The sequence below is a fragment of the Galleria mellonella genome, unplaced genomic scaffold, assembly GCF_026898425.1.
Source record: "Galleria mellonella isolate WM207_F2 unplaced genomic scaffold, CSIRO_AGI_GalMel_v1 utg99, whole genome shotgun sequence".
NCBI classification, from domain to species: domain Eukaryota; kingdom Metazoa; phylum Arthropoda; class Insecta; order Lepidoptera; family Pyralidae; genus Galleria; species Galleria mellonella.
Genome location: NW_026442184.1, coordinates 3,882,882 through 3,897,566, shown reverse-complemented (window position 1 = coordinate 3,897,566; position 14,685 = coordinate 3,882,882). Strand labels below are relative to the sequence as shown.

At 30.1% G+C, this 14,685-nt stretch overlaps 1 long non-coding RNA gene across 1 annotated transcript in view; it reads right to left on the bottom strand.

Annotated features, from left to right (window-relative positions):
• The window catches only part of LOC116413447 (uncharacterized), a 52,783-nt gene that overhangs the window by 13,114 nt on the left and 24,984 nt on the right, over positions 1 to 14,685 (bottom strand). The gene's annotated exons all lie outside the window — the stretch shown is intronic.

Genomic DNA, 14,685 nt, shown 5'->3' with positions numbered 1-14,685 from the left:
AATAAATTTATAAAAGATCTCAGCTCTTTTATAACAGAACTATTTTAAATTTAGTTCTTGATAAAATGATACTTGCGTAAAAGTATTGAGGGAAAAGCATTTCAGAATTGATTTTACTTGTTATATATTTTTTAAGAAGTATTTTGATGGTGTTTGTTGACACTATGTATTCTGGAATTCAATTTGACGTCACAATATGTACATTTTTCAGAGAAATATTTTGGTATTAGTGTTTGTTGGTATGTACTTAGTGGGTTTTGGAATCTTTAAGAATATTAGACTCCATCGTCTTTTTTAGTGTTTTAAATTATTAATTTGAATTTAGTTATTCAATGCATGCATGTATATTAACAAAGTCACACTGAAATGTTAAAGTAGATCTCGACAATCTAAGCATGCTCTAAAAAAGGCTCACATGTTTGAATAATCCTTGAATTACTGTAAAAGTTTCAGCATGCTTCTGCTGTCTAAACCTACCATTACAAAGCTATAGTTTCTTATCATTTTAGAGCATATTTGCAGTCATGTAAATTACTGTTTATATATGAACTGCATGCAGAAATCATACAAATTATAACATTGGGTATCGTCGGTTTTCTACAATAGATATTCTGATCAATATTGTAAACTATTTTCTTTTTCAATAGTTAAAATTTCAAAATTAACATTATAAGACATATTCGTAAGGAAATTTAAAATTAATTAAAAAATGTGTTTACAGATCCATTTTACTGTAACAGGTCAACGACCTCACACGATCAAAACAATACACGCCAAATGTGTAAAATTTTAGCAAAAACATATGTGCGGTTATACACATATTGTTGTAATAAAACATATAATTTACGAGCTTAAAACACATGAGCGAATTAATTGGTCAGCCAATTAGTTACATGTGTGCGTCAGAGACAAATGTAATATGTAATTGTGTGGCAATCGAAAGATAATGTTATAAATATGAACCCCCATTATTCGTAAAAAGTAAAACCTATTACAAACGTATAGCTATTGAAGTGTTTTGTCGCTTTCTTCAAATTGGGAATTTCACCTAAAAGAAAGAGATAAAACAGCCCAATACCTAAAATAGGTTAATAAGTTTTTATGAAGTGTAGATGAATTAATAATTCTTAATATATGGGTAGTGAAAAATAGTTCTCATATAGTCCTTATATAGTTCAGTTGACATTGGAGTTGATTCCGTAGCATCATTCTCAATATCTACGTCCAAAACAAAATTTCTTTTTTTTTTGTTTTTATTTGTATTACTGTGTTTACTATCAGTATTCAATATTGAGGTGTGTGTTGCATAAATAGAATAATTATTTTACTCTACATTCCACAATTCTTATCCTAAGTTAAATAACAATATGTATTAAATATATTAAAGATTTGAGTCATAACAACTTTAAATTTAGTTTGTGACGTAATTTCGTTAAATCATTAATTTAAGTTAAAGATAGCATTTCAGAATGGAAACCGTGTGTAAATTAAAAAAAAGTGTTACCAGATCGAAAAATTTAAAGGTCCCAAAAACCGGATAAGTGTAAAATAATGTTTTGACATTTTTCGCTCGGGCGCATTGATTGTGATCTGAAAAAGAATAAAATATTGTACCGCCTATTACGTATATTAATTGGCTAATAAAAATCGTAACGTACGTATTCAAATAAAAATATATATATATATATATATAAAAAGCATTGAAAAGTTCGAATAATGTTTTATTTATGTAGTTAGATAAATTAATGATTTATTTATTATTATACCAAAATGTAAAAAAGTAAGAAATGACACTAGAATCATTATGAAATTGAGAGAAAAAGATAAACGCAAAATGCTTGACAAATTCATAACTCGAAATTTCTGTCGTCTCTATTCTTAAATTACTTCAGATCCCAAATGTCAGTACAACAAAAATAGCGCGAGTTTAATTATTAAAAAGGTCACAGCACTATCGTTGAACTGTCAACTATACATTCGTCACAGATAACTTACACGTGTAGATAATACAAAACGCCATTTCTTAACCTGTGCATGACAACAAATTCTAGAACGTCATTCGAACGACACAAAATACATGTATTATTATTATTATACCCTTTCGCCGCACGTAAATTACATAAGTAACAAAGTTATGATGCCGCCATGTGATACGCGAATGGGCTGGCACGTACTTGTGTACTTTTTATCTATTTATATCGCAATAGCGAGAAAAAAACGACATGTTTGTCTAAAGAAAGCCAACCAACACTCTGCTTACGACGTAGGCAATTAATGGTTTGTTTTTATTATTTGAGTGGATACCTAATTAAATTTATCTTTAGCTAGTCATAAAATCTTAAAAAAAATATCACACAGAATGAAGTTGCACTGCTCTGCAACTAGTTTATTTAAAATATGGTAATCTGATTTGGCCTTTTCACGTAAACCAAACTTAGGTACATCTTTGAAATGGACTTCAATTGGTTTTTATTTTGTGATATTTATCGCGCCAATAAATAATAAGAATTCTTGCTAGCAGAAACGAGAAACAAGTACGTACTTTTTTGATATAATAAATGGTATAATGTTAAAAAGGTAGCAAAAAGTGGCTAGATTCTGAATCAGATAATCTCTTAATAGAGTGAATGTAAAAAGTTGATCGATTTTACAATATGCGAGCGTAACAAGAAAAAGTGAATTAATGCTCGTTTCGACGCTAAGCCATGACATTAAAAGTGAATTATCATACAAATTGTTAACACAGTGGCTGATCTATTTTAAATCGTCAGTCAAACCGAATAAGGTAATTTAATTAAAAACACTGACACAACTGGTTGCGTTTGCGCATAGTCGGGCGAAATGAAAAAGAAATGAAATTTTAAAAAAGGAAATCTAATATGGCGGCGCATCAGCGGGGGAGCGATTAGTTCATGTCGGTGGCATGTCCCGACCACGCCTGCGCCTTGATGGATCGGGGAGAGGGTTAGCGATAGCGTGACCACTATTTCATATATTTTATTTATGCAGAGGTAAATGCAAAATGGCCGTATTGGTAACACTTGACAAAAGTGATTTATTTTTACATTTATTCTTACAACAAAAAAGGTGAATAAATGTTTAATCTGTGTCACTACAAAAACAAGTCTAACATCTGTTTATGTTTAAAGTAACAAATTCAGTTATAATAACTATAAATTTTGACATACATATAAAATTACAAATAAATATGATTTCACCGACTAAATAACATTAAATCCTAAGTGATTTGAAGTTTTGTTAGTTAAATACTGTTTAAATAATCTGTATTTTAAATTGTTTCTATATTACGAACATTATATTTATCATCATATTTTATTAATGGTTTAGTATCTATTATTTCAAATATAGAATTCAAATAATATACTAGACAAAAAAAAAATGATCATAGAGTAATTTATTTGAGAATTGAATGAGGTTATCTTTGGTCCCTGCCAAACATAGTCTTATTGTTGAACGTGACCATTTCGAAAAAGGGCACAGTTATTTTTTATTACATTTGCTTTTATGTACGAATGAATACCTGCTTATAAATACATGAATTAATTTACTTTTTCGTTAATTGGATGGGTAAATGGGGAATGAAAACTAAAATATCCAATAATGATATACCAATCGTCGATTATTAAGGACATCGACTCGTTATTAATAACTGAGAAATGAACCGTTAATGAAAACAGTTTATTTCATATACGAAGTTTTTTCATGAACTCCAGTAATTGTGTGGAATAATGAAATGTGAAATATCAAAATAAGATACATATTTTAATACGTTAAAAATATTATGTTGTTTTTGTTCATCATCATCATCATCATTATGGGCAGCAGCATCTCTCTTTAAATATCACTAAAGCCTAACTGCGATTGTCAACTCGCCTGCCAAGCGCGACTACTATTGGTCCCCCTATAGGGGGAGCAGCCGTTCAGCAGTGGACAGTTAACAAACAAACAAACTCACTTTCATGATAATAATACTTATTACAGTCAGAATACTGTATTTGTTTATATCAATAGTACATATATACCAAATTTCATGACGAGCAGTCATTAAGGTGCCAAGAGATAACAAAGGAACAAACTCATTTTTATATAATATTAATTATAGTAACGACACCGTACATACATACACCATTCGGAAATTATTAGAATTCGATTGAACTGATAGAATTTGATTGAATTGAACTTTGTCATGGTAGCCCAAATTGTAGCACGTAATGATCGTGAAATGATCGTTTAAAATTGTATTTTTATGAAAAATGTATCGTCATTAGGGTATGGTGTCTTTATTGTTATACCAGAGAGTTTGTTGTACAAAACTAGTTTGCTTGGGTACCTCTGTCCCATTCGTGTTTCAACCGTGAAGCAGTTGTGTTTACATGGTTTAAAGGATGGGATATGGCGGTGAATTTACAGGGTACAGAGGAATAACACCCGAGTCCTCAGGAATGGCAACGCATGAGGGGTACCATGTGCGAAACAGTATACTCTGTTACGTTCATGGCACTGTTCATGTCTATAGATGACGATTACCACTTTCCATCAGGTGGGCCGTCAGCTTGTTTAGTTTATTTTTTTTTTTAGCCATTCTAAGTTGTATAACTTAGAATGGCAAAAAAAAAAAATACAACTTGGAATGTCAAACAAAATGTCGGTCACCAAAGTCATTAGTATATCTCTCTATCTATGCTTTTAATAAGACTATAGGACATATAATACTTTAAAAAATAAAGTACGGTCCTTGTACAGACTTTAATTATAACCTATAAAATTTTATTGAGGATGCAACCAAATTGAGGGAGCAAGAAATACCGGCGAGTTAATGTGACAACATATGTACTTATACTTCACGAAGCTAATGACTTTGTAGTGGTTTAGTGACACTAAAACTGGTACGCAGTGAATTCAATTCGTTAGAAAAATGATGATTTTCTTTTCTACTATTATGTTTTATTTCATTTTTAATTCTTTTCAAAATTAATAGTATTGTGATTGTGTTGATTCTATAATAATTTTGTAAAGATTTAAATTGTTAAATCAAAATTGTATATTTACATACCTATCCTATATAGTCCAGTCTTTTTTTATTTAACTATTCATTATTATTTACTTTTTAAATACATATAATAAATAAAAATATTAGTGGGTTAGTATTACATGGGTTTATGATTCAATTATATTATGATATTTTTGTACATAAAATAAATGTGTACTTTACATGGTTATTTAATTTTTTTTATTCTCTTTTTAATTGAACATTTTAAGCAAATAAGTTTTTAACGACGCTCTTTATCACAAGCATTGTCGGTACATCTAAAAGGCATTTCGTTTTCATGTTTAATCACGTACGACTAACCGTTTTAGCGATATGTAATAAAAAATAAATAAACGACATAAAATCAAGCATTGAGTAACATGTGGATAAAAAAGCGTGTTCTTTTTATAGTTCAAGTAGTTAAAAAAAAATGGATAACGTTTGGGAATAATGTCGACGAATTTTACTATTTTTAGAAATGGAAGGCTATGAAGCTGATCACATACCACTTAAATTGGTTTTAAATACCGAGGTGTTACTTTCTAATTTCATGTTTTAAACAAATAACTGTTTAATGACGGTTCGTTATCACAGACATTGCCGGTACATTTTGAAAGGTCGTAATTAGGTATTCCGTTTTCGTGTTTAATTAAACACATCTGACAGTCCGAGCGATAAGTAATTAAAATAATAAATAAAAATAAAATGGACCATTTAATAATCTTATGAAAATAAAAATTCCTATTTTTATAGCACGATATGCACAGGAATTGATATAATTTAAGATTTTGTCCCATAAAAATAATCGACTTTGATATTGAGAAAATTAGTAAGTATGCGATCGACAGGGAAGTAAGGAGAATCTCCAAAAATAAGATCTACCTACGCATTTTATTCTTATTTCATATATGGAATGCATTCATATTTCAAATATAGAACGCAATGAAGCTGGCCACATGTCACAAAAATGTGTTCGTAACATCAAAGTATGTTATAAAGACGTGTATGGTGTAAGACGGCTCATTTCTACAATAGCGAACACTCATAAATTATTTTATGGCGATGGTAAAACGCGGAGTTGTTCGCTAGTGTTAGCGCTAACCGTTTATCGGTTTTGCGTTACGTCATGTATCAATTATAGCCGAGTTTTAGTAGTTTAACCGTACAAATAGAATTTTTGTGGTGTATGTAAAGCAGAAAGGCTTATAATAACTACTTTATGCGAATCATCATAATTTCCTATAATAGGCCGAGGTTAATAGGTGAGGTAGGGGGTTTCATCGGCCAAATAACTTACCTACACAAAAGAAGTTATTTATTGGAACAGACTATGTGACTTCTGGTTGCTTATGATGTAAAAAATGAATACCAGGGTGAGATTTTATATACTTTTTTTAGCACATTTGTTCCTTAGAGAAACAGGCTAAGATCAGAGACTATGCTGCCAAGTTTTAAATGTGAAATGTATATCTGGAAAATTTTGTATACCTACTTAGTTACAGGAAAAGTCTGAATTACGGTAAAAAAAAATTGTGATCTTGATAGCAGGTTAAGTTTGGTGTAAGCTTGAAAAGTAATCTTTTTTTTTTATAAAATTCTTACATTTACCAACTCCTGTTAGTAAATTCTAAGATTTATTAGATAAACCTTAGAATCTATCAATGTATAGGATTTTACAGTAACATTTACAAATATCATTTGAACGACTACTGTAGCACTTGTGTCTTTATCGCGAAGCTACTTACTAGTGATCGTTTCGATGGGTGTGAAATTACTGAGACCAAACTCCTTAGTACTCAGAATTAACAATGGCTACGTATAAAAGGAACAAAGAGTGTCACAGTGTATTCTGTGTCGACTATGTCACTGACCATGTCTATTTGCGATTAATAGCAATAGCTATCAAATCGTCACATTGCTCGTCACTCTAAAATGTATAAAAATATAACACCCAAACTAAAAAGTATACTTTCTAACAAATTATGTAAATTACTAATTACATTAATACATACCAAACGCGCTTGACAATAAATCCATTGGAGGGTTAATTTTAGAACACTGAACACAAATAACTTTATTTAAACACACTAAACCCTTTCAATGCACACTGCGGTCACTTCGACACTGGCAAACGTTAAAACGTTCCACGTTAAAAAATCCAATGCTGCTCGCTCCGGGCCACGTTGTGTTACTCAAAACAACTATGTACACCAGAGTATGTACCCATAGTACAATGAAATACTGTTTTGCATAAGAATAGTATAGGAACAGCTGTGGCCGCTAGCCATCTGTGTAGCGTCTTATTAACATATGTTTTGTACTTACAAAACACACAAATACACACACACATGCCGAGTACTTAGCGTAGTTACTAAATTCTCAGCCTGCTTGTATTTAAAACACGAGTTTTATAGGCGACTTCGTGATACGGTGTCGAATTCGTTAGTATTTTTTTTTTTTATGTACTTAATATTATCGTACATTCTGAACCAATTTTGATAATAATTTTTATTAAAATTACATAAATTGTTTAACGATTGAAATAAATGTTTCGCGGATAATTTCAATAAAATGGCTGAGTTTAGAATGTAGTTATCTGTTGTGAAGAACACACAAGAAACTCAACAGTTAACTACTATTCCAAAATAGAATATTAATCTATAAAATATTTATAGTTATGTGTTTAATTATTAAATAATTTATTTATATAAAGTATGTGTATACATATTTTAATAATATATAATGTAAAATTTACTGTATATAATTTACATTGGACATATTAAAAGATTTAATATACAATGGCGGACTTATCCCATAGAGGGGTCTCTTACAGTCAACCTTTGAGAAGCTGAAAGAGAACTATAAAATGTTGAAAGGTAAAAATCGTACAGCTAAAAATAAACTCCATAATATCCAGTTAAAATTGAACATATAATACAATAAAAAGTAACTGTATACACATACATATGTAAATAACACAAAATACAGAAATAATAAAATAACATATGGTTGTAAAAAATTTGATTTACTCGCTAATTGTTACGTAAAAGTACAATGATTGATCAATAACTGATTAAGGACTGACTACTAATTATCCAGTCGGTCGGTTCTTATAAGAGGATTATTTTAAATCGACTGCACTTAATTATGATAAATTTACGTTGACAACAATCACGGCTGTTGCTGGGTTATGTTAATATATAGTTAATAGTTATATTATATTATATAATATAATATTCATCATCATCACCATCATTTCAGCCATTATCTGTCCAATGATGTCAATCGTTAACACTACTAAATACAGGCTTCCCTATTTTGCCAGTAGTTGCTCGCTTGGCAGCTGCAGTTAATCTTCGGTGATTTTTTAAGAATTAGTCGCAAAAATTTAAACATTTAAATAATTTTTATATTTGGAATACTTGCTTACTAACTTAGCATGTGTTTTTTTAATAATTAATTTCGAAATGTGACATATAAAAAAAATATAGACAAAAATACATAATCAATTCACAAGCACACTTTTATTCTACTTATTTGTTAAATTTAGCACTTTTATTTAGATGAAAAGACAGACATAGATTACAATAACTATTAGACACATTATAAAAGTTAATAAATAGAACGTAATACTAAACAGGATTGTAATTCAATGTTAAATTAAAAAGGAAGTGATATGTCCAGACGAAATTATTATGGTGTTGTTCTTTTGTTATTTCGTAACTTTGTTTCAAACATTAATTACTTTGTCCATAGAGAATAGAGTGGATTGCAACAACCATCGACGGGATGCTATTAGACACAACACGATACAAGACAGAGTGCATAATAAAATGTACACTGTGTAATAACGAATTCACATCCGCTGGCAACTTTATTGGTATGCGTATCTCGAATATATTACGATTAGAATAAATTGAAAAGAAAAAATATAATATTAACTAGTTTGTACCCGTGACTTCGTCTGTATACTAGAATATATTGATTAATCGGGGCAAAAAGTAGCATATGTTCTTCTTCATATAGCAAGTGCCTATGAAACATTTTAAACCACATGTTAAACCATTAAAAATGGAAAGAAAATAAACGAATTCATATTTATAGTATTAGTAAGGATTAAAAAAAAAATTTTCTTTAAGTATCCTAATGACCAGTCTTCTAACAGAATAAGGTAACTGTCAACTATAAACATGAAAAGGCACCATAGACATTGTAGAATTCTTTTTGAAGTCCTAACTTAAAAAGAATAAAAATCCAATAAAAAACGGACGGTATCAACTAGTGTTAATTCTATTCAACTTAATACCATATGTACTAATATCGAGAGAAGCGAGAATATCACGTACAGAACTCCTGAGTACAAGGAACGCCCATTAAAATGGAATGTAAGTGCATTTTAACTGGAGTGGTAAAGGCCAAATTGTCTCAAATCAACTGGTAATTTTTGGCCCCTTCGCAAATAATTACATAATTTGCCACTATACCACGAATTGTTAGTGGCAAATTAGTATATTTTGGGATGAGGATAAAATAAAAAGATACACTAAGAATGTTTACCAATTGTGGTAAGTATACAAAATAGAATTTGATTATATGTACTTATTTTTTTTTTACTAAATTCTAGGGCTTTCTGTAGATATGTGTAATATAATGGCTCGTTAAACAGTTTGTAGGTATTCAGTTGTAATGAATTTATATAAATAAATGTATATAAATTCATATGATATGTGCACTTATAACAAAATATAAACATGTACTGGTAGTATGTAAATATGTAGTATGTATTTATTCTATTTTTAAATTAAATATTTTTTAATCTTTTTCTTATATTGTGCCTTTGACCACAATCTCATGTATTAAGTGGCGATTTAAGGTGTTGCACGCAAACAAAAACGCCTATTCACAACAACATTGAAAAACCCCATGTTATTTTAATTATATCTGGCGGCTGGTTATGTTAATATTTCTTTCAATTATTTTTATAATTTAATTATAATTATGAATTCAATTTAATTAGATAAATAAAAAAAATACATTATCTGTCGTTACCTATCTCATTCGTATATCAAATATAGATTTACATATTATGTTGTCCATGGCTGAATATTTCCAATTAGGTTTGATATATTGTAAGTCTAAGGGAAGTTATTATGAATAATAAATAAATGGTATTTATTGTGCTACAATTAATACCAAGGAAATGATTGTATTGATTAAAATTTGTTCTTAAAGAATCTCTGGACACACTTCTGATAACCTAAGTCTGTGTTAATAAGAAAAAAATATAATAAAGACAAACACGATCTGAATACTGTACTACAATTTGCATTGTAATGAAAATAGTGTTAATTATATGCTTACAAAAGCAATGCAGTCAAGAAAATTTCATAGTTTAGGATTCTCACGGTTACTAAAGTCGAATGAACGAAAATGAAAATATTTAACACTTTATATAGATCGTGAGATAGGTACTACCTTTATTAACTCGATAGACAGACGGTTTTTTGAGTTAAAAAAAGTATTTGAGAAAAAAGTACTTGAGAATATTAAAATTTTAGTGTTATGCCTGAAAGGTCGATGGACCGCTTTTTAGGTCAATGGGTCCGAATTTGTCGTCAAAATGTATTAAAATTAAAAGGCAAATTAGTCCTCAAAATTATGTCCGTCTTCTTATCGGTCTTTTGTCTAAGTCCTTTTGTTTTGTCCCAAGCTGTCAGTTTTAATTGTAGAATGTCTTAGCGGCCAGCGATAAAACCGGTCAAAGAGGCCGCAACAATGCCTATTAACCGACGTAAAAAAAATTAATGTCATTTGAATCTTATAGTAACACAATATTTTCGATAAACCGATGTTGATACTTCTTTTTCTAAATATTACTTTTATTTTTCTAACTACTACGAAAATTACGGTGAGTTAAAAAACGCTTGCTTGATTTTTAGCTAATACCAATTAAAAAAATAGCGCGTTACATGCTTCAACTCTTGCAATCTTTTTTAAATTGAGAACGGAAGTCAAAAAATTAAAAATCAAAACATTCAAGGGTAGAATGCTCTTAAAAATATTAACTATTTCAAACTCAAAAATTTATGACCAAATACCGTCTTCGATTCAAATCCTCAACACCGTGAACGTATTAGAATATTAAAAACATATAAGTTTCTTCTCACATAAATTACTAGCCATGCATGCATACGTGTATGGGAATGACGCGCTAAACAATGGGGTAAATCTTAATAAATGATCACATTCATGCTAAGGGGCGCAAGACATTTGAATCTCATGCGTAAACCCTTTCGCTGCGACACCTGGCCGTTTGGACCCAGAGTCAAAATTTTCTTTTATCGCATTAGCATAATATTTATAATGTTGACAATGGGATGCTTTATTCAAAGTAGTTTAGTTTCCGTATCGGTAAGTTTAATGCACGGTAGCATTGTGTCAGAGATAAGGGATACGTTTACAATAGATACTTTATGGCGGTGGTTTGTAAGATGTTTGTTGAAAGGGTAGAAGTAGTTGCAGTTAACGAGCCGTGTTGTGCAACTCAATATCAATTTAGCGTTGGTTTCACATTTACGTTCTTGATTTTATCTATTAAATACTTAATTTATAACAGCAGTAATCACGCAATTAATATATAAGCACAAAGTAACTGGTCCCTGTGCTGGACATAAATCTAACTTTTAATAAACCTTTTAACGATTACTTCACGTTTTATAGACATTTATTAAATATGTCGTTTGCATTTTATACTTGAATAAGTAGAACAAACGAAAGTAATTTATCTTGAAACGGCCTACATGCAACAGGCCCTAAGCAAACTATCCGTTGCATCTTCCGATCCACTTTCGAAGTCAACAAAAAAAAAATCCTTTTAACCCCACAATAGATATAGTCCTTTTGTCTAGAAACCGTCAAATGATACGCATTAGGTTTTTTGCCGTGTTATGAATACATTTAAAACAGGAAGGATGTGAAAGTCGGGGGTATTAATACGCCGTATGGCAGTGAAGGGTTAGGGTGTGTTTAGACCGGCTGTGCTGTACAAAGAAATGTGGATAATAGTAGAAACATTGCATTAAGAAATGAATTATTGCCGACGTTTCGTGGTGTCTGGTGTTAATCTATTTTATTATATTTTTTTTTTTTTATTAAAATTGGTTTCGTATTATCTAACTGATAAACGTATAGCAAGTACGTAAGTATATTTGTATAATGGAACAAAGATTATTTAATTAAAACTACTTAGCACGTGAAAGGTGGATAAAAATTCTATTAGATATGAGAGCTTACATATTCTCTATAAGCCGCATTTCATTCGTGACAACATTAGTATGTTATCAAACTTGGAAGTAATCCCCATTCAATTAAAAAATTAATCACTAAAATCGGTTCATAATTAGCAAAGGCATCCCGTAATATACACAGGCCTGTATCTGACTAGCCTACCTTCTGGGGAAAGGGACTGTTAGTAATGGCGTCTACTAGACTCATTGCTAGCAACAGCCTATCAGGTCGACCTCCACGCGTTACCATCATGGTTAATTCTTATTGAATTAGTCACGATGTGCCAACTGGCCTGCATTCATCCTCATCTATCATTCGTCACTAGTGCCCCGTCAGCGTATACTGATAGCATGGATTGCGTTACCATTTTATTATCATCACCTATTAAAAAAGCCTCCTCATTTTCCAAGTCGGTAGAAATTTAATCTGGCATTTTTAAGATTGCATCAGTCATGAAAATATCATAAACACAATGGCACAAGATTAAACAATATCTAATCTTATGCCGATAACAATGAGGTCTAATATGCGTTCTATCATCAATCAATCGTTTATCAAAGGAAACTTTCTCCGACACGATAGTGCGCTATCTAGTACTTATGATAATTCGAGTCACATTGAAATTTTGATAAAATATTTATACGACATTGACGGTATTTTTGCATGTTATTTATAATATTAGATATAGATTAAAGTTGAAGTACTTGTTCTATAAACAAGAAACCGCTATAATCTTAAGATTCGCAATTCATTGTTCAATTCCTTATGATCTAATATACTAAGCAAGGGGCCGCGGCTTCGCAAGGTTATTTTATCAAAGTGGTGGCCCCACTGAAAATCAGCGGTGGAGTAACACGCTGCAGCTTAGCTGAGTGGGGACCATTTCTGTCGCTATCACAGAATTATTACTTAAATGTATAAAGTTGTTATTAATATTGTTGTTTTGTAGCTGAATAAATGATTTTATATTTTTTTTTTATTATTATATTATTAAATAATATACACCTGTATTACTTTTTTAAAATTGTAACTTTTTATAGATGAAAAAGTTTTTAAAAAAATCGAATAATTATTTTTAATTTTATCCATTATGATGATCTATTTATTTCTATTAAAGGAAGCATCAGTTTTTTTTAATGGATGATAACCAATGTGTTAATGGTGACTCCGCCTGCGTTAACGGTATGTGCTGGCGGAATGTCAGTGAGGAATGATAGGTGAGAATGAAAAGGTAGGTCAGTTAGCCCATCGTGATGCATACACCTGGAATTCAGCATGACACTTTCCAGGAGTGACCACGTGGACGTTGACCTGATAGGGTATATCATCAGGTCGGGTTGGCTAAAAAATACACATAAAAATGTGTATTTTTTTTTTTTTTCTTACTTATTCAGTAGGTAGGGACATTATGCAAAAGTCAATTTTAATGCAAGACGGACTTTATTAATTTAAATAATAATTACCCACTAAATATTAAATACTAAAAACATCCTCAACAATATACATACGTGTACAAAATACCTGCATAACAACTATATCAAAAACTGGCGTTATTTATTGAAACAAAACAGTATTCAACAAACAGGAAACAATAACTGAAAAATAGATAATTAACCATTCGCTATGACCGAAAAATACCGGTTAACGTACGATTGAAGGTCACTGGAGTATAAACAATTTTTTACTGTAAACCTAAGGGCCTTATTGGGCTATAATAGATATAGATATATTTAGATTGATCCAATAAATTTATTAAAAAAAAAATATTAGTATAATTTTTTTTATCTATATTTAATAAATGCAGAGAAAATGTATTTCAATTTTAAATATTTATTTTATTTGATTAGTATGACTGTGTAAATAAATATGCCGTTTCCTTAAATTAAAATTAACAATTAGTTGTGGTTAGGTAAGCATAACAGAATGAAACATATAGAAAAACACAACTGAAAATACATAATAACAACTGAATTATCTAGTAATTTACTAGATATGAAAAATACCGGTAAATATTAGATTGAAGGCAGTTGGTGTGTAAACATTTTTTTACTGTAAACCTAAGAGCCTTATTAAATTTATATAGATATAGAAAATATCTAGACGTAATTGACAATTTATTATACTTTTTTTTATTAAGTTTATTTAAATTTCTTTTTTAGATTAGATTGTGATAATACATTTTATTCTAATTAAAACAAGTATGTTTAGGAAACCTATACGTAAAATGTCCTAATAGTTAAAAATTATAAATAAAAAATAAAAAATTATTGGCACGAGAACTGTCCTTCGTTTACTCATGCTCTAAGTGAGAAACTTCTTTAAATAAATAAAAAAAAGAAAATAGACTA